The sequence below is a fragment of the Neophocaena asiaeorientalis genome, unplaced genomic scaffold (assembly GCF_003031525.2).
Source record: "Neophocaena asiaeorientalis asiaeorientalis breed wild unplaced genomic scaffold, Neophocaena_asiaeorientalis_V1.1 scaffold38, whole genome shotgun sequence".
NCBI classification, from domain to species: Eukaryota; Metazoa; Chordata; class Mammalia; order Artiodactyla; family Phocoenidae; genus Neophocaena; species Neophocaena asiaeorientalis.
Genome location: NW_020174556.1, coordinates 460,727 through 487,238, shown reverse-complemented (window position 1 = coordinate 487,238; position 26,512 = coordinate 460,727). Strand labels below are relative to the sequence as shown.

At 38.5% G+C, this 26,512-nt stretch overlaps 1 protein-coding gene and 1 pseudogene across 1 annotated transcript in view; one reads left to right on the top strand and one right to left on the bottom strand.

The window, feature by feature from the left end:
* Positions 1-26,512, bottom strand: part of RNF180 (ring finger protein 180) — a 251,854-nt gene that overhangs the window by 93,586 nt on the left and 131,756 nt on the right. The gene's annotated exons all lie outside the window — the stretch shown is intronic.
* LOC112407998 (zinc finger protein 706 pseudogene) lies at positions 18,093-18,340 on the top strand (annotated as a pseudogene).

Genomic DNA, 26,512 nt, shown 5'->3' with positions numbered 1-26,512 from the left:
AAAGTATCTAAGTGCTCATTTTACTTAAAAAAAAAAAACACAATAATATCCCACAATCTAGAGTGTATGTTCAGTCAGTAGCTACAAAAGAAGAATCAGACTAAGTCCATGCAGCTTGTGGTAAAGAAAAAATAGAATTCATAGGGCCTCAAATGAACTCTGGAGTTGAGAAATCCAAAAGCTTGATTAGGAACTTCCCAGTATTTATTCCTGTAACTACCATATACCCATGGGAAGGAAAAGACTAAATCAGGGGTCCCTGGTCCACAGCCTCTTAGGAACAGGGCCGCACAGCAGGAGGTGAGCAGTGGGTGAGCGAGCGGAGCTTCATGTGCCACTCCCACCGCTTGTATTACTGACTGAACCATACCCCCACCCCACCCCCATCTGTGGAAAAATTGTCTTCCACAAAACTGGTCCCTGGTGCCAAAAAGGTTGGGGACCGCTGGACTAAATGAAGACTTTACATGCCTCTGAGTGGTTCACCAATGCTGGCTTAGAGTATTTTTTCCCCAGTCATGATCACACTACTCTGGGTGTTTGCAGGCTAATGCAATTCTCAATATTGTCCAGGCCATCAGACACAGAGTTATTCAGAGGCCATTTATTCTCTATGCTACTTAATTAATCACAGCCTCTATGTAGTGATGAAACTGCCTCCTACTGAGATACATTTATAAAACAGAAAATTCCAAAGAAGATATACTGTCATTTTCCCTATAATGGCAATTGGAAGAACTGTATCTCTATTTATCCCATTAAAAGTTGCTCTGGGGAGTGCAACTCTACACAGATTATCTGTTCTCTTAATAAATATGAACATTAAACTAAAATAATAATCCTTTAATTTATGAAATAACCAAGCTAAATAAAGAGGAACATTAAGGAACAGTCCACCTTGAAAGAAGTGAAAATGACCCACATTCACAATAAATGATTGCAAAAGCTCAGGCTAGGATTTATAAATTCCTGCAAATTACTCTGGTTTGGAGACTAAAACCAATTAATTAGAATGGAAACCTTTCTTTTTCTCCAGCAAATTTGAAAGAATATATTTCTGCTATTTTGGCTCTCTTTAGAGCATATATGTGACTCTAAAATACACTACTTTCTATGGAAAAACTTATGACTTTTGCTTTATATATATTATATTGCCCATCACTCCCATTCCTGGCATCTGAAATAAAATGTCTGCAATATTTTCTATTGATTATCACTAATTGAAAATTTCTTTTTTGCTTTGAAAACCAAGGATGTTCTAGCAGTTATTTTAAAAATACTATTTGTACTGCATAAATTATTAGACCTTTAAAAAATGATAAATGATAGAGTGTATATCCTATGCATATTTTTGCAAAACATTTAAACTTAATAATCACATACACTAGAGAAAGTACTATCCTGACTAAAATTAAAGAGAGAATGTTTTGTCATATTGTGCATAACACTTCTAACATATTGGTAACTCTGGAAAGTTTTCACTTCATTTAGAGAGTCTTCTGCCATGTTTATTTAAGGCAAGAGAATGGAAATTACAGGTTATTGGTTAGATCCAAAAGGAAAATATCCAGACATTATATCTTTATTTATGCTTAGTTGCTTACATGTGATCATGTCATTAAAAGGCTTGTTACCATGTCCTTAAGGACTACAAAATGAAATTATTATTCTATCAAAAACATTTTTCTTAATCTCAATGTAGATGTCTGTGTGTGTGTGCGTGTTTGTGTGTGTTTGTGTATGTGCGTGTATGTGTCCTTCCCTTTGTCTTTCTTCGTTTGGCTATAACAGTTCATCTGCTTTATCTAAATTTTATTCTGAGTGTGTCTCTGTGTACCTTCTCTGCCTATTACTGACTTTTTTTGACATATAATTCACATACCCTAAAATTCATCATTTTAAAGTGCACAACTTGGGAGGAGATTCAAGATGGCGGAAGAGTAGGCAGTGGAGATCACCTTCCTCCCCACACATACATCAGAAATACATCTACATGTGGAACGACTCCTACAGAACATGAACTGAACGCTGGCAGAAGACCTCAGACCTCCCAAAAGACAAGAAACTCCCCACATACTTGGGTAGGGCAAAAGAAAAAAGAAACAACAGAGACAAAAGAATAGGGATGGGACCTGCACCAGTGGGAGGGAGCTGTGAAGGAGGAAAGGTTTCCACACACTAGGAAGTCCCTTCGCGGGCGGAGACTGCGGGTGGCGGAGGGGGGAAGTTTTGGAGCCACGGAGGAGAGTGCAGCAACAGGGGTGCGGAGGGCAAAGCGGAGAGATTCCCAAGCAGAGGCTTGGTGCCGACCAGCACTCACCAGTCCGAAAGGCTTGTCTGCTCATTCGCCATGGGGGGCGGGGGCTGGGAGCTGAGGCTCGGGCTTTGGTCAGATCCCAGAGAGAGGGCTGGGGTTGGCGGCGTGAACACAGCTTGAAGGGGGCTACTGCACCATAGCTAGCCGGGAGGGAGTCCGGTAAAAAGTCTGGAACTGCCGAAGAAACAAGAGACTCTTTCTTGCTTCTCTGTTTCCTGGTGCGCCATGAGAGGGGATTAAGAGCACTGCTTAAAGTAGCTCCAGAGACCGGCGCGAGCCGCGGCTATCAGCACGGATACCAGAGATGGGCATGAGACATTAAGGCTACTGGTGCAGCCACCAAGAAGCCTGTGTGCAACCACAGGTCACTCTCCACACCTCCCCTCCCAGGAGCCTGTGCAGCCCACTACTGCCAGGGTCCTGTGATCCAGCGACAACTTCCCCAGGGAGAACACACAGCACGCCTCATGCTGGTGCAACATCATGCTGGCCACTCCCGCCGCAGGCTCGCCCCACATTCCATACCCCTCCCTGCCCCTGGCCTGAGTGAGCCAGAGCCCCCGAATCAGCTGCTCCTTTAACCGCGTCCTGTCTGAGTGAAGAAAAGATGTCCTCAGGAGACCTACACACAGAGGTGGGGCCAAATCCAAAGCTGAATCCCAGGAGCTGTGCAAAGAAAGACGAGAAAGGGAAATCTCTCCCAACAGCCTCAGGAGCAGCGGATTAAATCTCCACAATCAACTTGATGCATCCTGCATCTGTGGAATATCTGAATAGACAACGAATCATCCCAAATTGAGGAGGTGGACTTTGGAAGAAACGATATATATATTTTTCCCTATTTCTATTTTTGTGAGTGTATATCTGTATGCTTCTGTGTGTGATTTTGTCTGCATAGCTTTGCTTTGACCATTTGTCCTAGGGTTCTGTCTGTCCGGCTTTTTTTTCATCTTTTTTTTAGGATACTTTTTAGTGCTTGATATCATTGGTGGATTTGTTTTTTGGTTTGGTTGCTCTCTTCTTTCTTTCTATTACTTTTAAATTTTTTTAATATTTATTTTAATAACTATTTTATTTTCTTTCTTTCTTTCTTCCTTTCATTTTCCTTCCTTTTTTTCTTTTCTCTTCTTTTCTTCTTTTTCTCCCTTTTATTCTGAGTCGTGTGGGGACAAGCTCTTGGTGCTCCAGCCAGGCATCAGGGCTGTGCCTCTGAGGTGGGAGAGCCAAGTTAAGGACATTGGTCCACCAGAGACCTCCCAGCTCCATGTTATATCAAACGGTGAAACTCTCTCACAGATATCCGTCTCAATGCCAAGACCCAGCTCCACTCAACAACCAGCAAGCTACAGTGCTGGACACCCTATACCAAACAACTAGCAAGACAGGAACACAACCCCACCCATTAGCAGAGAGGCTGCCTAAAATAATGTCACAACACCACAAAACACACCACCAGAAGTAGACCTGCCCACCAGAAAGACAAGATCCAGCATCATCCACCAGATCACAGGTCCTAGTCCCCTCCACCAGGAAGCCTACACAGGCCACTGAAACAATCTTAGCCACTGGGGGCAGACACCAAAAACAACAGGAACTACGAACCTGCAGCCTGCAAAAAGGAGACTCCAAACACAGTAAGTTAAGCAAAGTGAGAAGACAGAGAAACACACAGCAGATGAAGGAGCAAGGTAAAATCCCACCAGACCAAACAAATGAAGAGGAAATAGGCAGTCTACCTGAAAAACAGTTCAGAATAATGATAGTAAAGATGATCCAAAATCTTGGAAATAGAATGGAGAAAATACAACGAACATTTAACAAGGACCTAGAAGAACTAAAGTGCAAACAAACAATGATGAACAACACAATAAATGAACATTAAAATTCTCTAGAAGGGATCAATAGCCGAATAACTGAGGGAGAGGGACAGATAAGTGACCTGGAAGACAAAATAGTGGAAATAACTACTGCAGAGCAGAATAAAGGAAAAAGAATGAAAAGAATTGAGGACAGTTTCAGAGACCTCTGGGACAACATTAAACACACCAATATTTGAATTATAGGGGTCCCAGAAGAAGAAGAGATAAAGAAAGGGACTGAGAAAATATTTGAAAATATTAAAGTTGAAAACTTCCCTAATATGGGAAAGGAAATAGGTAATCAAGTCCAGGAAGCACAGAGTCCCATACAGGATAAATCCAAGGAGAAACACACCAAGACACATATTAATCAAACTATCAAAAATTAAATACAAAGAAAAAATATTAAAAGCAGCAAGGGAAAAACAACAAATAACATACAAGGGAATCCCCATAAGGTTAACAGCTGATCTTTCAGCAGAAACTCTGCAAGCCAGAAGGGAGTGACAGCACATGGTGAAAGTGATGAAAGGGAAAAACCTACAACCAACATTACTCTGCCCAGGAAGGATCTCATTCAGATTTGATGGAGAAATTAAACCTTTACAGATGAGCAAGAGCTAACAGAATTCAGCACCACCAAACCAGCTTTACAACAAATGCTAAAGGAACTTCTCTTGGCAGGAAACACAATAGAAGGAAAAGGCCTACAAAAACAAACCCAAAACATTAAGAAAATGGTAATAGGAACATACATATCGACAATTACCTTAAATGTAAATGGATTAAATGAGCCAACCAAAAGACACAGACCGGCTGAATGGATACAAAAACAAGATCCATATATATGCTGTCTACAAGAAACCCACTTCAGACCTAGGGACACATACAGACTGAAAGTGAGGGGATGGAAAAAGATATTCCATGCAAAAGGAAACCAAAAGAAAGCTGGACTGGCAATTCTCATATCAGAAAAAATAGACTTTAACACAAAGACTATTACAAGAAACAAAGAAGGACACTAGCTAATGATCAAGGGATCAATCCAAGAAGAAGATATAACAATTGTAAATATTTATGCACCCAACATAGGAGCACCTCAATACATAAGGCAAATGCTAACAGCCATAAAAGGGGAAATCGACAGTAACACAATCATAGTAGGGGACTTAAACACCCCACTTTCACCAATAGACACATCATCCAAAATGAAAATAAATAAAGAAGCACAACCTTTAAATGATACATTAAACAAGATGGACTTAATTGATATTTGTAGGACATTCCATACAAAAACAACAGAATACACTTTCTTCTCAAGTGCTCATGGAACATTCTCCAGGATAGATCATATCTTGGGTCACAAATCAAGCCTTGGTAAACTGAAGAAAATTGAAATTGTATCAGTTATCTTTTCTGACCACAGCGCTATGAGACTAGATATCAATTACAGGAAAAAATCTGTAAAATATCCAAACACATGGAGGCTAAACAATACACTACTAACTAAGCAAGAGATTACTGAAGAAATCAAAGAGGAAATCAAAAACTACCTAGAAACAAATGACAACGAAAACACAATGACCCAAAACCTATGGGATGGAGCAAAAGAAGTTCTAAGAGGGAAGTTTACAGCAATACAATCCTACCTTAGGAAACAAGAAATATCTCAAATTAACAACCCATCCTTACACCTAAAGCAATTAGAGGAAGAAGAAAAAAAAAAAAACCCAAAGTGAGCAGAAGGAAATAAATCATAAAAATCAGATCAGAAATAAATGAAAAAGAAATGAAGGAAATGATAGCAAAGATCAATAAAACTAAAAGCTGTTTCTTTGAGAAGGTAAACAAAATTGACAAACCATTAGCCAGACTCATAAAGAAAAAAAGGGAGAGGACTCAAATCAATAGAATTAGAAATGAAAAAGGAGAAGTAACAACTGACACTGCAGAAATACAAAGGATTATGAGAAATTACTACTACAAGCAACTCTACGCCAGTAAAATGGACAACCTGGAAGAAATGGACAAATTCTTAGAAAAGCACACCTTCCGAGACTGAACCAGGAAAAAACAGAAAATATGAACAGACCAATCACAAGTACTGAAATTGAAACTGTGATTAAAAATCTTCCAACAAATGAAAGCCCAGGACGAGATGGCTTCATGGGCAAATTCCACCAAACATTTAGAGAAGAGCTAATACATATCCCTCTCAAACTTCCAAAATGTAGCAGAGGGAGGATCACTCCCAAACTCATTCTACGAGGCCACCATCACACTGATAGCAAAACCACACAAAGATATCACAAAGAAAGAAAACTACAGGCCAAGATCCCTGATGAAGATAGATGCAAAAATCCTCAACAAAATACTAGAAAACAGAATCCAACAGCACATTAAAAGGATCATACACCATGATCAAGTGGCGTTTATCCAAGGAATGCAAGGATTCTTCAATATACGCAAATCAATCAATGTGATACACCATATTAACAAATTGAAGGAAACAAAAACGTATGATCATCTCAACTGATGCAGAGAAAGCTTTTGACAGAATTCAACATCCATTTATGAAATAAACTCTCCAGAAAGTAGGGCATAGAGAGAACTTTCCTCAACATAATAAAGGCCATATATGACAAACCCACAGCCAACATCATCCTCAATGGTGAAAAACTGAAACCATTTCCACTAAGATCAGGAACAAGACAAGGTTGTCCACTCTCACCACTATTAGTGAACATAGTTTTGGAAGTTTTAGCCACAGCTGTCAGAGAAGAAAAAGAAATAAAAGGAATCCAAATGGAAAAGAAGAAGGAAAGATGTCACTCTTTGCAGATGACATGATACTATATATAGAGAATCCTAAAGATGCTACCAGAAAACTACCAGAGCTAATCGATGAATTTGGTGAAGTAGCAGGATACAAAATTAATGTACAGAAATCTCTTGCATTCCTATACACTAATGATGAAAAATCTGAAAGTGAAATTACGAAAACACTCCCATTTACCATTGCAACAAAAAGAATAAAATATCTAGGAATAAACCTACCTAAGGAGACAAAAAACCTGTATGCAGAAAGTTATAAGACACTGATGAAAGAAATTAAAGATGATACAAATAGATGGAGAGATATACCATGTTCTTGGATTGGAAGAATCAATATTGTGAAAATGATTAGACTACCCAAAGCAATCTACAGATTCAATGCAATCCCTATCAAACTACCACTGGCATTTTTCACAGAACAAGAACAAAAAATTTCAGAATTTGTATGGAAACACAAAAGACCCCGAATAGCCAAAGCAATCTTGAGAAAGAAAAACGGAGCTGGAGGAATCAGGCTCCCTGACTTCAGACTATACTACAAAGCTACAGTAATCAAGACAGTATGGTACTGGCACAAAAACAGAAATATAGATCAATGGAACAGGATAGAAAGCCCAGAGATAAACCCACGCACATATGGTCACCTTATCCTTGATAAAGGAGGCAAGAATATACAGTGGAGAAAAGACAGCCTCTTCAATAAGTGGTGCTGGGAAAACTGGGCAGCTGCATATAAAAGTATGAAATTAGAACACTCCCTAAGGTATTACACAAAAATAAACTCAAAATGGATTAAATAACTAAATGTAAGGCCAGACACTCTAAAACTCTTAGAGGAAAACACAGGCAGAACACTCTATGACATAAATCACAGTAAGATATTTTTTGACCCACCTCCTAGAGTAATGGAAATAAAACCCAAAATAAACAAATGGGACCTAGTGAAACTTAAAAGCTTTTGGACAGCAAAGGAAACTTTAAACAAGACGAAAAGACTACCCTCAGAATGGGAGAAAATATTGTGCAAACGAACCAACGGACAAAGGATTAATATTCAAAATATATAAACAGCTCATGCAGCTCAATATTAAAAAAACAAAGAACCCAATACAAAAGTGGGGAGAAGACCTAATTAGACATTTCTTCAAGAAGACATACATGGCCAAGAGGCACATTAAAAGCTGTTCAACATCACTAATTATTAGAGAAATGTAAATCAAAAGTACAATGAGGTATCACCTCATACCAGTTAGAATAGGCATCATCAGAAAATCTACAAACAACGGATGTTGGAGAGGGTAGAGAGAAAAAGGTATTCTCTTGCACTGTTGGTAGGAATGTAAATTGATCCAGCCACTGTGGAGAACAGTATGGAGGTTCCTTAAAAAACTATAAATAGAATTACCATTTGACCCAGCAATCCCACTACTGGGCATATACCCAGAGAAAACCATAATTCAAAAAGACACAGGCACCCCAATGTTCATTGCAGCACTATGTACAATAGCCAGGTCATGGAAGCAACCTAAATGCCCATTGACAGACGAACAGATAAAGAAGATGTCATACATACATACAATAGAATATTACTCAGCCATAAAAAGGGACAAAATTGGGTCATTTGTAGAGACGTGGATGCATCTAGAGACTGTTATACAGAGTGAAGTAAGTCAGAAAGAGAAAAACGAATATTTTATATTAACGTATATATGTGGAATCTAGATAAATGGTAAAGATGAACTGGTTTGCAAGGGAGAAATAGACACAGACGTAAAGAACAAACGTATGGACACCAAGAGGGGAACGTTCGGGGACTGGGGGTGGTGGTGTGATGAATTGGGAGATTGTAATTGACATGTATACACTAATATGTATAAAATAGATAACTAATAAGAACCTGCTGTATAAAAAATAAATAAAATAAAGTGCAAACTTAAAAAAGAACCTAAGTCATCTCAACCAGTGTAGAAAATATTAAAAGAATAACATATATGTGCCTGAACCATCTGATGAGAGTAATAAATACAATTATTTAAATTTATCATTTTATTTTTAATTGTTTCAAACTATTATCTCTATTTCTTGAACTATTACTTCAATAAAGTTGTTATTGACTGAAATGTACTTCTAATGTATATCTTTTATATACGTATTATTATCTTCATAACATATGGCTACATTTTGCCATCATGTATAAAGATAGGATATCTTTGTATAAATTTACAAGATATAGTTAGAAAAGTCACCCTTTTCCTACTGAAAAACCAAACAGGTGGTATGTGAGAATTCCACAAATTGTAGAAAGAGCTTTCCCATACGTAGTCAAACCTCCATTTCAAGAGAAGTACAGAAGATGCTACCTCCTGTGGGCAAGCAGATAGTATAGATCTTGGGAGGAGGGTGGCAGCATCTCTAATTATATATTTCTCCACAAGCCTGGGACAGGAGAGCACTGATTGCAAAAACATTGCAACATTGATATTATACATGCAGTAGCATGTTTAATTCATTGATTTTTAATGTTCTCCCTTGTTTTTTTCACCCCCCGGGTCCTTCTGAGATTCTTATGAAAGCTATGGCTCTCCCCCCCAGAAAAATTGACATACTTTCTATATATGTTATTTCACATAAGTATCAGGGGATTCACAGACACCTTAAAAAACGTGACCACTGCCTGGATTGAAAACTTCTCTTTTACCACCTGGATAGAATTTTAGCCTTAAGTTAATGAAATTTGTAACACTCAACTACCTAAAGCTACTAACATTAAATTAAACATCTTTAAGAATATATCCATGACAGCCATACTCAATGATACCATATTTTGACCTATAAACCTTTTTCCCACTACCCATTGTCTATTTTTAAAATTAAGGAACAAAACAGTGGGGGAAATGATATGGGATGAGTATCAGGAGGCCAATCCTGATATGTCAGTAGCCCTACTTGAGAAACTGTACTTTGTGTGAAACTAAGTGCTCTCCAGATCTTCCCTATAAGATGTTTACTGTCCATTTTCAAGTCCCCGTCACGGTAGTCTGATATTTCTTGTGGCCACATTAGGAAAAAAGGGTTTTGAATCTAAGAATTTTACAAATACACCAATATTCATGTTTCTGAAAATACTTGTATTTCTGCTATTGGCAGAATAAAGCAAAGGAAGTGTGGTAATAGAGTTAGTAGAAATGGCTAATCAAGAGCTCTCATACCATTTCTATATAAACTTCTTCCCATCAAGTAGGAATCATGAATATTATGTTTAACCATTATATTCTTATTACTAAGGAGAATGCTTGGCATATAGAAGATGCTCAGTAAATATGAGTAAACTTGGAGAATGTTAAGACTGGTAAAGGAGAAAAACATACTTGTCATACTGGTAGGACCCTAGAGAAACACTAAAAGTGAACACAAGAAAGATGACTAAAAATAACCTAAATGTCTACATTTGGATGCATTAGCTGGAGTTCTCCAGGATGCAGATCCTGAGGCAAAAGTTTATATGACACTATTTTATTAGGGAGTGCAGAGGTGTGAAAAAAAAAAAAGAGGGAAAAAGGAAGAGCAAACATAAGGAGATGAATTTATGAGTAGAAATTTAATTGGTATCAAGTACAGTCTTCAGAAAGGGTCTATGAACTATTACAGCCCACATGCATGTAGCCTGTTGGGGGAAAAAGAGAGAAGAATTTATCTGCTGGTGCCCACCTCCTATTGGTTCAACATTTGCCCTAGGGAGCATTAACACCTCCTCACATCCAGGTTACACACACACTAGAACCAGGTGGATCTCACTGCATCTCATGCTTCAGTGGTAATAAACAAGCCCTAAAAGGCAATTCCTATTAATCTGCCTGCTAGAGGCGTTGCTGGGCAGAGCCCAGCTGAATTGTTCTCTGAGGTGGTAGCTAGGCCAGAACAAGGGACCAAAGGCCCAGACAAGTGAGGCTTAGAGGATTTCTGGAGGCACAAATAAACATACTTTAGTACATTCATATAATGGAATACTACTAAGCAATAAAAAATATAAATTAATCATATACAGTTTTTATTATATTGAGGTATGTTCCCTCTATGCCCACTTTCTGGAGAGGTTTTTTTTTCTTTTAAATAACTTCATTGCAGTATAATTGCTTTAGAATGGTTTCCGCTTTATAACAAAGTGAATCAGTTATACATATACATATGTTCCCATATCTCTTCCCTCTTGCATCTCCCTCCCTCCCACCCTCCCTATCCCACCCCGCTAGGTGGTCACAAAGCACGGAGCTGAGCTCCCTGTGCTATGCGGCTGCTTCCCACTATCTATTTTACGTTTGGTAGTGTATATATGTCCATGCCACTCTCTCACTTTGTCACAGCTTACCCTTCCGCCTCCCCATATCCTCAAGTCCACTCTGTAGTAGGTCTGTGTCTTTATTCCTGTCTTGCCCCTAGGCTCTTCATGACCTTTTTTTTTTATCCTTAGGTTCCATATATATGTGTTAGCATAAGGTATTTGTTCTTCTCTTTCTGAGTTACTTCAGTCTGTATGACAGACTCCAGGTCCATCCACCTCACTACAAATAACTCAATTTCATTTCTTTTTATGGCTGAGTAATATTCCATTGTATATACATGCCACATCTTCCTTATCCATTCATCTGCTGATGGACATCTGGGTTGCTTCCATGTCCTGGCTATTGTAAACAGAGCTGCAATGAACATTTTGGTACATGACTCTTTTAGGGATTGCATTGAATCTGTAGATTGCTTTGGGTAGTAGAGTCATTTTCACAATGTTGATTCTTCCAATCCAAGAACATGGTATATACCTCTCCATCTATTTGTATCATCTTTAATTTCTTTCATCAGTGTTTTATAACTTTCTGCATACAGGTTTTTTGTCTACTTAGGTAGGTTTATTCCTAGATATTTTATTCCTTTTGTTGCAATGGTAAATGGGAGTGTTTTTGTAATTTCACTTTCAGATTTTTCATGATTAGTATATAGGAATGCCAGAGATTTCTGTGCATTAATTTTGTATCCTGCTACTTTACCAAATTCATTGATTAGCTCTGGTAGTTTTCTGGTAGCATCTTTAGGATTCTCTGTGTATAGTATCATGTGATCTGCAAACAGTGACAGCTTTACTTCTTCTTTTCCAATTTGGATTCCTTTTATTTCTTTTTCTTCTCTGATTGCTGTTGCTAAATGGTTTTCAATTTTGTTTATCTTCCCAAAGAAACAGCTTTTAGTTTTATTGATCTTTGCTATTGTTTCCTTCATTTATTTTTCATTTATTTCTGATCTGATCTTTATGATTTATTTCCTCCTGCTCACTTTCGGGTTTTTTCTTCTTATTTCTCTAACTGCTTTAGGTGTAATGTTAGGTTTTTTATTTGAGATGTTACTTGTTTCTTGAGGTAGGGTTGTATTGCTATAAATTTCCCTCTTAGTACTGCTTTTGCTCCATCGCATAGGTTTTGGGTTGTCATGTTTTCACTGTCCTTTGTTTCTAGGTAGTTTTCAATTTCCTCTTTGATTTCTTCAGTGATCTCTTTGTTATTAAGTAGTGTACTGTTTAGTCTCCATGTGTTTGTATGTTTTACAGATTTTTTACCTATAATTGATGTCTAGTCTCATAGTGTTGTGGTCCAAAAAGATACTTGATACCATTTCAATTTTCCTAAATTTATCAAGGCTTGATTTGTGACCCAGGATATGATCTATACTGGAGAATGTTCCATGAGCACTTAAGAAGAAAGTGGGTCACTATTGTAAAGCAATTATACCCCAATAAAGATGTTAAAAAAAAAAAGAAGAAAGTGTATTCTGTTGTTTTTGGATAGAATGTCCTGTAAATATCAATTAAGTCCATCTTGTTTAATGTATCATTTAAAGCTTGTGTTTATTTATTTTCATTTTGGATGATGTGTCTATTGGTGGAAGTGGGGTGTTTAAATCCCCTACTATGATTGTGTTAGTATCGATTTCCCCTTTTATGGCTGTTAGCATTTGCCCTATGTATTGAGGTGCTCCTATGTTGGGTGCATAAATATTTACAATTGTTATATCTTCTTCTTGGACTGATCCCTTGATCATTAGGTAGTGTCCTTCTTTGTTTCTTGTAATAGCCTTTGTGTTAAAGTCTATTTTTTCTGATATGAGAATTGCCAGTCCAGCTTTCTTTTGATTTCCTTTTGCATGGAATATCTTTTTCCATCCCCTCACTTTCAGTCTGTATGTGTCCCTAGGTCTGAAGTGGGTCTATTGTAGACAGCATATGTATGGGTCTTGTTTTTGTCTCCATTCAGCCAGTCTATGTCTTTTGGTTGCAGCGTTTATTCCATTTACATTTAAGGTAATTATCGATATGTATGTTCCTATTACCATTTTGTTACCTGTTTTGGGCTTCTTATTGTAGATCTTTTCCTTCTCTTGTGTTTCCTGCCTATAGAATTTCCTTTAGCATTTGCTGTAAAGCTCATTTGGTAGTGCTGAACTGTCTTAGCTTTTGCTTCTCTGTAAAGGTTTTAATTTCTCCATCGAATCTGAATGAGATCCTTGCTGGGTACAGTAATCTTGGTGTAGGTTTTTCACTTTCATCACTTTCAATATGTCCTGCTACTCCCTTCTGGCTTTCATTTTCTTCTGAAAGAAAAGCTGTTAACCTTATGGGGATTCCCTTGTATGTTATTTGTTGTTTTTCCCTTGCTGTTTTTAATAGTTTTTCTTTGTATTTAATTTTTGATAGTTTGATTAATATGTGTCTAGGCATGTTTTTCCTTGGACTTATCCTGCATGGGACTCTCTGCGTTTTCTGGACTTGATTAACTATTTCCTTTACCATATTAGGGAAGTTTTCAACTTTAATATCTTCAAATATTTTCTCAGTCCCTTTCTTTTTCTCTTCTTCTTCTGGGACCCCTTTAATTCGAATGTTGGTGCGCTCAATGTTGTCCCAGAGGTCTCTGAGACCGTCCTTAATTCTTTTTTCTTTTTTTGCGGTATGCGGGCCTCTCACTGTTGTGGCCTCTTCCATTGTGGAGCACAGGCTCCGGATGCGCAGGCTCAGCGGCCATGGCTCATGGGCCCAGCCGCTCCGCGGCATGTGGAATCTTCCCGGACCAGGGCACAAACCCGTGTCCCCTGCATTGGCAGGCAGACTCTCAACCACTGTGCCACCAGGGAAGCCCCTGACCTTAATTCTTTTCATTCTTTTTTCTTTATTCTGCTCTGTAGTAGTTATTTCCACTATTTTATCTTCCAGGTCACTTATCCGTTCTTCTGCCTCAGTTATTCTGCTGTTGATTCCTTCTACAGAGTTTTCTATTTCATTTATTGTGTTGCTCAACATTGTTTGTTTGCACTTTAGTTCTTCTACGTCCTTGTTAAACGTTTCTTGTGTTTTCTCCGTTCTATTTCCAAGATTTTGGACCATCTTTACTATCATTATTCTGAATTGTTTTTCAGGTAGACTGCCTATTTCCTCTTCATTTGTTTGGTCTGGTGGGTTTCTACCTTCCTCCTTCATCTGCTGTGTTTCTCTGTCTTCTCATTTTGCTTAACTTACTGTGTTTGGAGTCTCCTTTTCACAGGCTGCAGGGTCATATTTCCCGTTGTTTTTGGTGTCTGCCCCCAGTGGCTAAGGTTCATTTAGTGGGTTGTGTAGGCTTCCTGGTGGAGGGGACTAGTGCCTGTGTTCTCGTGGATGAGGCGGGAGCTTGTCTTTCTGTTGGGTAGGACTGCATCCAGTGGTGCGTTTTGGGGTGTCTGTGACCTTATTATGATTTTAGGCAGCCTCTCTGCTAATGGGTGGGGTTGTGTTCCTGTCTTGCTAGTTGTTTGGAATAGAGTGTCCAGCACTGTAGCTTGCTGGTTGTTGAGTGGAGCTTGGTTTTAGTGTTGAGATGGAGATCTCTGGGAGAGCTTTTGCTGTTTGCTATTACATGGAGCTGGCAAGTCTCTGGTGGGCCAATGTCCTGAACTCGGCTCTCCCACCTCAGAGGCACAGGCCTAACACCTGGCCAGAGCACCAAGACCCTTCCAGCCACAGGGATCAGAAGAAAAGGGAGAAAAAGAGAAAGACAGCAATAAAATAAAAGTTATTAAAATAAAAATTATTAAAAATAAAAAACCTAAAATGTAAATTAAAAAAAAGTAGCAACCAGACCAAAAAACAAATCCAGCAATGATAACAAGCACTAAAAACTATACTAAAAACAAAAGTAAACAACAAAAAATTGGAGAGACAGAACTCTAGGACAAATGCTAAAAGCAAAGCTATACAGACAAAATCACACAAAGACTCATACACATACACACTCAGAAAAAGAGAAAAAGGAAAACAATATATATATCATTGCTCCCAAGGTCCACTACCCCTATTTTCGGATGATTCATTGTCTATTCAGGTATTCCGCAGATGCAGTGTACATCAAATTGATTATGGAGATTAAATCCGCTGCTCCTGAGCCTGCTGGGAGAGATTTCCTTTTCTCTTCTTTGTTCACACAGCTCCTGGGGTTGGTTCTGCTCTGGATTTGGCCCCACCTCTGTGTGTAGGTTACCAGAGGTATGGGGTTAAAGGAGCAGCTGATTTGGGGGCTCTGGCTCAGTGAGGCTGGGGTGATGGAGGGGTATGGAATGCGGGGAGAGCCTGCAGTGGCAGAGGCAGGTGTGTCATTGCAACAGCCTTAGGTGCACCGTGTGTTCTTCCCGGGAAGTTGTCCCTGGATCACAGGACCCTGGGAGTGGTGGGCTGCACTAGCTCCCAGGAGCGGGGGTATGGATAGGGACCTGTACTTGCACACAGGCTTCTTTGTGGCTGCAGCAGCAGTAGACTTAGTGTTTCATACCTGTCTCTGGTGTCCATGCTAACAGCCGCAGCTCGCGTCTGTCTCTGGAACTCGTTTAGGTGGTGCTCTGAATCCCCTCTCCTCACGCACCCTGCAACAATGGTCCCTTGCCTCTTAGGTCGACTTTTTCTCGGACTCCCTCCCAGCTAGCTGTGGTGCAGTAGCCCCTTTCAAGCTGTGTTCACGTAGCCAACCTCAGTCCTCTCCCTGGGGTCTGACCTCCGAAGCCAGAGCCTCTGTACCATTTTAAATGTTTGAAACAAATATCGTGGATATTATTCATAAAAACAATGCTTAAATTTTATTTTGTTTCCTGGGGGCTGGCTGTGAGGTGGGGTATAATCCTTTACTCAGCTGGAGATGCAAGTGGGACAGGATTTCAATTGTAGAACATCCCCAAAGGAGGGTGGCTAGTGATCCAAATCACAGCACCCAGGGTAATAATGCCTTTAATCTGTGCTGGCATCAATATTCAAAGGGCAAGGTATGAAAAACAGGGTAGCAAAGCTTCCATGGCAGTAATGAAAGTTATGACATTTCAGGAATTCTGTGATTTTTGTTTTTTTAAAATTTTATTTGTTTATCTTTGGCTGCATTGGGTCTTCATTGCTGTGCGCGGGCTTTCTGTAGCTGCGGCAAGCTGGCACTACTTTTCGTTGCAGTGCATGGGCTTCTCATTGCAGTGGCTTCTCTTGTTGTGGAGTGCAGGCTCTACACGCATGGGCTTCAGCAGTTGTGGCACGAAGGCTCAGTAGTTGTGGCTCGTGGGCTCTAGAGCACAGGGCTCAGTAGTTGTGGCATACAGGCTTAGTTGCTCCACAGCATGTGAGATCTTCCCAGACCAGGGCTTGAACCCATGACCCCTGCATTGGCAGGCAGATCTTAACCACTATGCCACCAGGGAAGCCCTGGAATTCTGTGTTTGATGTAAGCCTCTAGACATGGTACGGGAAAGGTGAAAGGGTCTGACACCCAGAGGAAAGAGACAAAAGATGGCTATAAAGTTACTAAGGCATGAATTATGTAAATCAGAGCTCCAGTCCAAGCTGAAACAGTAGTGGAAATCAGGAAGTCTAAAGGTGGCCAGCTCAACAGAAGGCACAGGCTATACTTGGTAGCAAGACAGGTTTTGACCCATCCTCTGGTACCTCATAAGGTAACAAGCTTAGGAAGGATTGGTTCAGATGCAACGTGAGGCTGAGCTGGGCAAAGCTGGGACAAGCAATGATCTATATTACCTATGTTTACATCAAGTAGGATTGCAGAGCAAAAGTCTGACTACATATGTCTTTGATTGTGATTTGGTTTTTCTCAACATTTTAATATTTCTAAAATTGGTATCTAATTTCAAATCAGATATATGTCTTTCATTTGAAAATCTTCCCACCTCTCCACAAAGTCTTCATTGATTAAATTGATGGTCAAATTGGTTTCTCAAAAATAATCACTAAGGGGCTTCCCTGGTGGCACAGTCTGGGAGGATCCCACATGCCGTGGAGCGGTTGGGCCCGTGAGCCATGGCCGCTGAGCCTGCGTGTCCAGAGCCTGTGCTCCGCAACGGGAGAGGTCACATCAGTGAGAGGCCCGTGTACCGCAAAAAAAAAAAAAAAAAAAATCACTAAGATTATATATGTTTCTCTTCCTAGTGTTTTTTTCCTATGTATTAGCACTCCTTTAAATTTAAAAATAAAAAACAAAATTAATACATCAAACTAAAAATCTTCTGCACTGCAAGGAAAATCATCAACAAAATGAAAAGGCAACCCACTGAATGGTAGACAATATTTGCAAATCATACATCTGATAAGGGGATTATATCCAAAATATATAAAGAATTCACAAAACCCAATAGCAAAAAACCCCAAACAATCCAATTAAGAAATGGACAGAGGATCTGATAGATATTTTTCCAAAGAAGACATGCAGATGAACAACAAGTACATGAAAAGATGCTCAACATCATTAATGATCAGGGAAATGCAAATCAAAACCACAATGAGATATCACCTCATACCTGTCAGAATGGCTATTATCCAAAAGACAACAAATAACAAGTGTTAGTGAGGATATGGATTAAAGGGAACCCTGTGCACTGTTGGGGGGAATATAAATTGGTGCAGTAATTATGGAAAACAGTATGGAGGTTCCTCAAAAAATTAAAAATAACTCTCCCTCCTGCCACCTCCCCTGGCCCTCTTGCGCTGCGCGGTTTCTCTGATGCAAGACTGTCCCGGCCCAGATATGGCTCGTGGACAGCAGAAGATTCAGTCTCAGCAGAAAAATGCCAAAAAGCTGGACAAAAGAAGAAACAAGGACATGACCAAAAGCCTGCTGCCAAAGCTGCCTTAATATGTATCTGCACTGTCTGTAAGACACAAATGCCAGACCCTAAGACCTTCAAGCAGCACTTTGAGAGCAAGCATCCTAAGACTCCACTTCCTCCAGAATTAGCTGATGTTCAGGCATAAAATTGTTTACAGGGGAAGTTGTGACACCTTTGACTCTTCTTCTGTCTCAGACCTTAGGTAACAAACCTGCAGCTGCTTTTCTAACAAACTGTTGATCAGCAAAAATAAAGGGGCTACAGAAACACTCATTTTTATGCTGTTCCCTTTTGGGCTTCATGCAAAGACAATTCTGTGCAAATGTACCGTTGACTCTGATTTGGAAATCTGAAAATCAGTCCATCCTTGTTATAAAATTTTTTTTTATAATTGTAATTATATTGATGTTCATATTGTATAAAATAACTCATTTAATAAAGTAGTACTTTGATTTTACAACATCACAGGATAAATGGTTTTAGAAATTCTATTCTAACTTTCTACATTATTTGCCTTATAAAAATCTAATGAATTCATCAGCTAGAATTGCAAGCACAATTCTTATCTCCCTTTCTAATGCAGGGGCATGTTCATAGTTAAACTAGAGCAGACTCATTCATTAAATTTGTGCACACGATTTTATTGGAAGCTGCTGACCTAGGTGAAGAATGACTTATCTGCTGCCTTAGTATATTGCAATCATGTGTCATTTTCCCCTCTGATTGTTTCTTGTGATTGAGGTTGGAATATTTAAACTTGCTGTGTGACCTGGCTATACCTGCCAGCCATGTATGGCCTGTAGATTAACTGATAAATTCCTTAAAGTGGTTGGATTGTCAGTGAGCCCGTGTGAAAAATTAGGTTCTGAAGTATATGCCACAATGAAGTAATCAGCCTATTGTTCAATACAAAATATGATGGAACATATGTGAACTGGTAAAGGTCTATCTTTTATAAATTATACTTGATTCTTTGAAAATTGTTCAAGTTCTTTCATTTAAAATTGAAACTCATAATTTTCGAAGGAGTTTTTAGAAGTTAATTACAATTTGGCCAATTTATGAACGGATTCTGCATTAACAGAAAGATTGGAATGGCTTGTGACTGGGTTAAATCCCAGTGAGTAGTTGACTTTTACTTTGTGCTGGTTCCTAAAATCAAAGGCTGTGTACAATATGACTTCCGTCTGAACTAGAAAAGTATTAAAATAGGCCAATATCCACATTTTTTAGGCTCTAAGGATGGGAAGTGGGTTTGTTCCAATGAATGAGGTAAATCCTGTCCAGTTAAAAAAAGACTAATTTAGGTTTCTTCTAATTTGCTTTTGCCAACTATTAATACAAGTGAAACTGCTGTAACTCAGTTTAAATTTAAAGTTGATAGAATAGGAAAAACACTCAAATATTTACTGGTAATTGCTTAGAGCTGCAAATCTGATCCTGTGGATTACAAAATGCATTCCCTCTTTCTGCTGTAACTCATCACTGCATTTGTTTTGTAGCTATACATATTCTGGCCCCTTGTTTGTCTTCACTGTAAGTTTAAAATAAGATATTTCCAAGGAAAAGCTTCAGTGGTGATAATTTCTTAGTAACTCCTATTCTTATACTCTTACTTTAAAATAGTCATTTTTTCATGTATTTGATTTCTTCAGTTTCAGATTTATTATTTGTTAATTCCCAATATGTTGGTTACCAGAACATTAGAGTTGGCCTAATTGCTTATAGTGGTTATTAACAAAGGTTCTGGTTAAATTACAATTTAAAAGTTTTTAAAAGTGCCTTGAGTATATGTATGTTTATATTAGTAATAAATCATTTAAAAACCTTTCACAAGTTTTGTTTTAATTTTTTTTCATTTGTTTTACTGACTAATTCAGAATAAAAGCTTTATGTTCTTGTTAAAAAAAAATTAAAAATAGAACTGCAATAAGACCCAGAGAGTCCACTTCTGGGTATTTGTCTGAAGAAAACGAAAACACTATTTCAAAAAGATATGCGCACCCCTATGTTCATTGCAGCATTATTTTCAACAGCCAAGGTATGGAAAAAACCTAAGTGTTCAATGATGGATGAATGGATAAAGAAATTGTGGTATTTATACACACATACACACACACAGAGACACATACTGGAATATTATTCAGACATAAAAAAGAATGAAATCTTGCCCTTTGTGACAACATGAATGAACCTTGAGAGCATTATGCTACGTGAAATAAGTCAGACAAAGAAAGACAATAATTATATATGAAATTTAAACAACAAGAAACCAAGCTCATAGATACAAAGAACAGATTGGTAGTTGTCAGAGGTGGGAGATGGGTGGGTGGGAGAAATGGGTCAAGGAGGTCAAAAGGTATATAAACTTCTAGTTATAAAATAATTAAGTCATGAGGATATAATGCATGATGACTATAGTTAATAATACTGTATTGTATGTTGGAAAGTTGCTAAGAAACTAGATCTTAAAAGTCTTTATCATAAGAAAAAAAACTTTTTTAAAACTGTGTATGGTACCAGATGTTAACCAGACTTGTGGTGATCATTTCACAACACATATAAATAGAGAATCATTATGTTATACACTGGAAACTAGTATAATGTTACATGTAAATTACACATCAATTAAAAAATCCCCTCAAAACCCCAAAAACAAAATGAAGATTTTTCTCTCTCTTGATATGTTCTTCCTTAAAGATACACATGTACAAATCTCTCCTATCAGAAACAACAGAAAAACCTCTCCTTGGATGCTGTGTTTCCATCTAGCTACAATCACCTCTCTCATTCCCTTCAGAGGCAAGTTCCTGGAAAGAAAAGAATATAATTTCTGCTTATTATTTCCCACTACCTACTTAAAATAAAACTGCTCTAGCCAAAAGTCATCTATCTATGACCCAATTGCCAAATCCAGAAGCCTATTTTTAGTCCTCATTGTACTCGACAATTCTGTAGCATTTAATGCTGTTGGCCAATTTCTTCTCTTAAAACTGTCCTTTTTAAGAAAAATAACCATCTCCACTCTGTCCACTTCCTACCTTCCAGATGCAACCATCCCTGTCAACAGTGGTGAATCCTTTCATACTTTCTCTTGGCTCATGCAAAATATAAAAGCACATGTGCACATAAATACTCTGCTGTCACTTTTCTCAACATACCATGGATGTCTCTCCAAGTTAGTAGATATTGATCTTTTAGTCTTTTTTCTAACCTACATACACACATATTTTACATAAATAGGATGATCTATCTGCTTTTTATATTTCAATTTTTTTCTCTCTTCTTTTTCCCCCCGCTGGCCTGCCCCCTCCCTGCTCTCTGTAGACTTGCTCCTCCTCCCACTTTCCCCTATCTCATTTCTTGTAGTGTTCCATCTTGCACCTTATCATTTCTTCTGTGAGGCCTGATCATTGTCCTTTTATTACTCTACCCTCTGTAAACATTCCACCTCTTCCTTTATGACTCTACTCTTTTTATACCTTCCATAATACCTATATTGACTATCTACATATGTCCCCCTTTATTACATTTCTAAGACACTTGTGGGCATGGATTATGTTTTATTTATGTTTCCTAATTCCAGAACTTAGAGGGAAGAATAGAAATAGGAATCAGGGAGATAAGCGGAGAGGAAATTTAAGACAAGGAGACAATTTAGGGAAATCATGGAGTTTGTGGATGAGGTACCTGTCAATCTGACAGGATGAGAGCTTTTCCAATAAGGAGTAGGAAATATTCCTTGAGAGCTAAGGTGGGTCATTTGCTACTGGTCAGGAATGGGCAAAGTATAGCCTACGTGACAAATACGACCTGCTATCTGTATTTTTTTGTAAGTAAAATTTCAGTGGAACGTAGCCATGCTCATTGGTCTATGTATTGTGTATGGCTATTTTTGTGCCACCATAACAGAACTAAGTAGTTGTGACAGAGACTGCACGGTCAGCAAAGCCTACTACAGTACAGTACAGGCATGTCAGCCTGAGATGTCTCATTATGCTCCTGAATGGAATATAGCATTGCTAATTTCCACCACAATCAACAAATATTTATTGAGTGAACAAAGCATTATTTCAGGCCTTGGGGATTTTCTTAGTCTGCTTGGGCTGTGATAACAAAATACCATAGACTGGGAAGCTTAAACAATAGTCATTTATTTCTCACAGTTCTGGAGGCTGGGAATCCAAGATCAGGGTGCTAGCATGGTTGGGTTCTGGTGAAAAACCTCTTCCTGACTTGCAAACACCCATCTTCTCATTGTGTGTTCACATGGCCTTTCCTCTGCGGGTGTGGAAAGAGATCTCTCTCTCTTCCTTTTCTTATAAGGCAGCCAACCCTATCAGATTAGGATGCCACCCTTATGACTTCATTTAACCTTAATTACCTCTTAAAAACCCTATCTTCAAATACAGTCACAGAAGGGGTTAGAGCTTCGAGGAATGAATTTTGGGGGGATACAATTCAGTCCATAGCAGGGATATACAAGGCACTAGGGATGTTGTGGTGAACATATGAAGCAATTAAGTCCTCTGAACTAATTCTTTAAAAAGGAAAAAAAAAATGTGAAGAAGAGATAGTTTCAAGAATGTGAGTGCTAAATGGCACAAAGAGGCAATAATTAAGGCATGGGGTACCAAGGTCCTGAAACAGAGTGGTTGTGTTGAGAATTTAAGGCATTTTGAAAGTAAAATCAGCAGAAGCTAATTCTCATTCGAATGGAGGAGGACACACTGGTTTCATAACGAATAATTTTGATTTTTTTTCCTTATAAATCTTAAAATCTCTGAATTCACAATTTCATTTTGGTTTGCATTCCCCTATATCTTTTGAACACTTTAAAAAGAAGTCAGGGGCTTCCCTGGTGGCGCAGTGGTTGGGAGTCCGCCTGCCGATGCAGGGGACGCGAGTTCGTGCCCCGGTCCGGGAAGATCCCACATGCCGCGGAGCGGCTGGGTCCATGAGCCATGGCCGCTGAGCCTGCGCGTCCGGAGCCTGTGCTCCGCAACGGGAGAGGCCACAACAGTGAGAGGCCCGCGTACCACAAAAAAAAAAAAAAAAAAAAAGAAGTCAAAGATCTTAGCTTCTGACTTCCAGGCAGGTGAGAAGTCCCATTGGGCCATAACACAAAGAACACAGCTCTATATCAAAAGCCATTTTTAAGCCTCCAGCAACAATCCTTACACCCGTCAATCAGTTCCAGATCCGCTAAATCCAGTTACTTCTAAGCCACAGCATGTCACACATTACTTTAGAGAGCAAAGTGGTCTTTTATTAGTCTTCTCTCTTCTTTACTGAACCTCTTGGGCTCTTTTCTTGCCTTATTCCATTCTCCTTAATTTTCTTTTGCTTCTCTATCACAGAAAAACTTTTATGTATTAATTAAATTTGGATAACCAAATATTGGTTATCCATAACCCTTCTCCATTCAGGCAGAAACAGGTAACGTTCAACTGCCTCAAAGAATGGATGACACAGCAGTATGTAGATAAAAAAGGAATTAAATTATTAAATATTTGGTATTTGAGTTTCAAAAGCCTAGGATTCTGAGTATAAATGATAGATTTAGAAGACCTTTTTCCTACTCCTCCTATCCCTTTATACTCAAAGATTTTATGGGATTGAAGCAAGAGCCTATTGGATCTCCAAAAAGGTACTCTACAACATGTTCACCTTAGCTTAAAACTGGAAGGAGGATGATAGGACAGAAAATACCATCAGGTTTAGGGTCTGGATAGCAGGAAACCTGTAACTTCCAATCTCTAGAATACAGTCTAAGGAGGAAGCGAGGTCTCAGAAGTCTCTTATGTTTAGCATGGTATGGGAGCAGCATAGAATGGCATTTATCTGGCACCAAGTAGACAGTAAAGATCTTTTAGTCAATACAAGAAAGAAAATAAATACCCTTCTTTCTCAGTCTTTCTGAGTATAAGCTCAGTAGGTATCAGTAAGGCCAAATTCCACCCCACCTTCAACATGCTGACACTTGGAAGGTTCTAGAAACTTAGAACACAGACCTAGAGGTAAAAAGAGGAGAAAGGCTTGACCGATTAAGATTTAGTTTCTAGCCTCAAATAGAAAGGGGGCTCAAAATAGAAATTTAAATTCATTCATTTATTCAACAAGTATCCACTGTGTACTTATATGTACAAATAACTTTTAATAAAAAATAAAGCTACAGGGCTTCCCTGGTGGCGCAGTGGTTGAGAGTCTGCCTGCCGATGCAGGGGACGTGGGTTCGTGCCCCGGTCTGGGAAGATCCCATATGCTGTGGAGCGGCTGGGCCCTTGAGCCATGGCCGCTGAGCCTGCGCATCCGGAGCCTGTGCTCCGCAACGGGAGAGGCCACAACAGTGAGAGGCCCACGTACCACAAAACAAAACAAAACAAAACAAAATAAAGCTACATTCCCTGAATATCTGAGTTTGTGGATTATGAGTCATTCCTAGAACATATTATTCACTTTCTTACCTTTTCCTTGTATCATTTAATTTCTTCACATACATTTGAAGTACATCTACTTTTCTCTAAATCTTATCTATTGCATTTATCTCATACCTGACACAAAGTCCATGCTATGTCACAGAAAAAGTTCAGATATTAAAGTTATCAGAAAATCACATGATTAAGAAACAGCATATGGAAGTTACTTTAAATATACAGACATATATATTACAGAATTCTCTTCATTCCTGATTCTTAAAAAATGTAAGTTTTTATAAATGTCATTGTTGTGTCATAAGAATCTGTATTTCTAGTTTCAGAATATGACTCCAAATTTGCATAAATACATATTCCAAATTTGACAGTTTTGGACTTCTAACATATGCTAGTGCTAGCTTCCATATCAGTCATCAAAAATATATTTTAAGAAACAACTGGAAAAGTTTCTTACATCACCAAAAAAGATTTTTGGTCAATATGGGGAACAAGGCAAATGCAGTAAGTCTCCCTCCAGTATTAATTAAATAAAAATGTTAGATTAACTGTTCAAAAACCTAACACATATGTTGCAGATATAGCTTGGGAGTCAAGGCTCTAAGCTCTATGTATAGCAGTGAGCTAAAAAGGCTGTTTGGTCTGAGGAAGATAGTACAGAAGCCAGCTAATCTAGGCAAAGACTTGGCAGAAGGATACCAGCACTCTAAACCTGCACTATTTGTAGGTGTGATGTCTAAATTAGCACTTCCCAAGAAGCTTGGAAACCCTAAATAGAGAAAATAAAATTAAAATAAGTCCTGTACTAGTGAAAGCCACAGCAAAGTCAAACACAAAACTGGCTCCAAGGGGTTTCTTCCACAACTCAGGGTCCTTGAAATTTACATAGAAACAACTCCCGCTGAAGATAAGCTCACAGTCAAAAGTTACAAAGTATGTCAGAAAACAACCTGTCAATAAAAAAGTATTAGTAGATGTATGAATGGGAAGAATTCACTTTTAAAAAACTACATATAACTGAGAAATATGTAAGAAACTTTAAAATAATTGTGTTAAAAGAAATTTTAGGGACTTCCCTGGTGGCGCAGTGGTTAAGAATCTGCTTGCCAGTGCAGGGGACACAGGTTTGATCCCTGGTCCGGGAAGATCCCACATGCTGTGGAGCAACTAAGCCCATGAACCACAGCTACTGACTCTGTGCTCTAGAGCCCATGAGCCAAAACTACTGAGCCCGTTTGCCACAACTACTGAAGCCTGTGCGCCTAGAGGTCATGCTCTGCAACAAGAGAAGCCACTGCAATGAGAAGCACGTGCACTTCAATGAAGAGTAGCCCCTGCTCACCGCAACTAGATAAAGCTCATGTGCAGCAATGAAGACCCAATGTAGCTGAAAATAAATATAAATTAAATAAATAAATTTTAAAAAGAAATTAAAAAAAAGAAATTTTTAAAGAAGAATATAGTTAATTAGACAAGAACAGGATATAATAAAAATAATGTAATAACTTTGTATAGTGTATAATGTATAAAAATACTGAATCACTACATTGTACATAAATAATATTGTAAGTCAACTACAATTCAATTAAAAATATACATATATATATAATAAAAACAAAAAGTGAACTTGAATAAGAATCCAAATGGAGACTGTAAATATGAAAAAAGTAAGGTTAAAGAAGATAGAATTATCAGATTGGAAAAATTGCTAAAGGTAAATACAGAACAATTACTCTGTAAGATTCTCAACTTATTTTAGAGAGGCAAGATAGAAACTTCTTTCTAAAAACAAACAAACTCATAGAAAAAGAGATCATTATTTATGGTTACCAGAGGCAGTTGGGGGAGGGGTAATTGGATGAAGGTAATCAAAAGGTACAAACTGGGGCTTCCCTGGTGGCGCA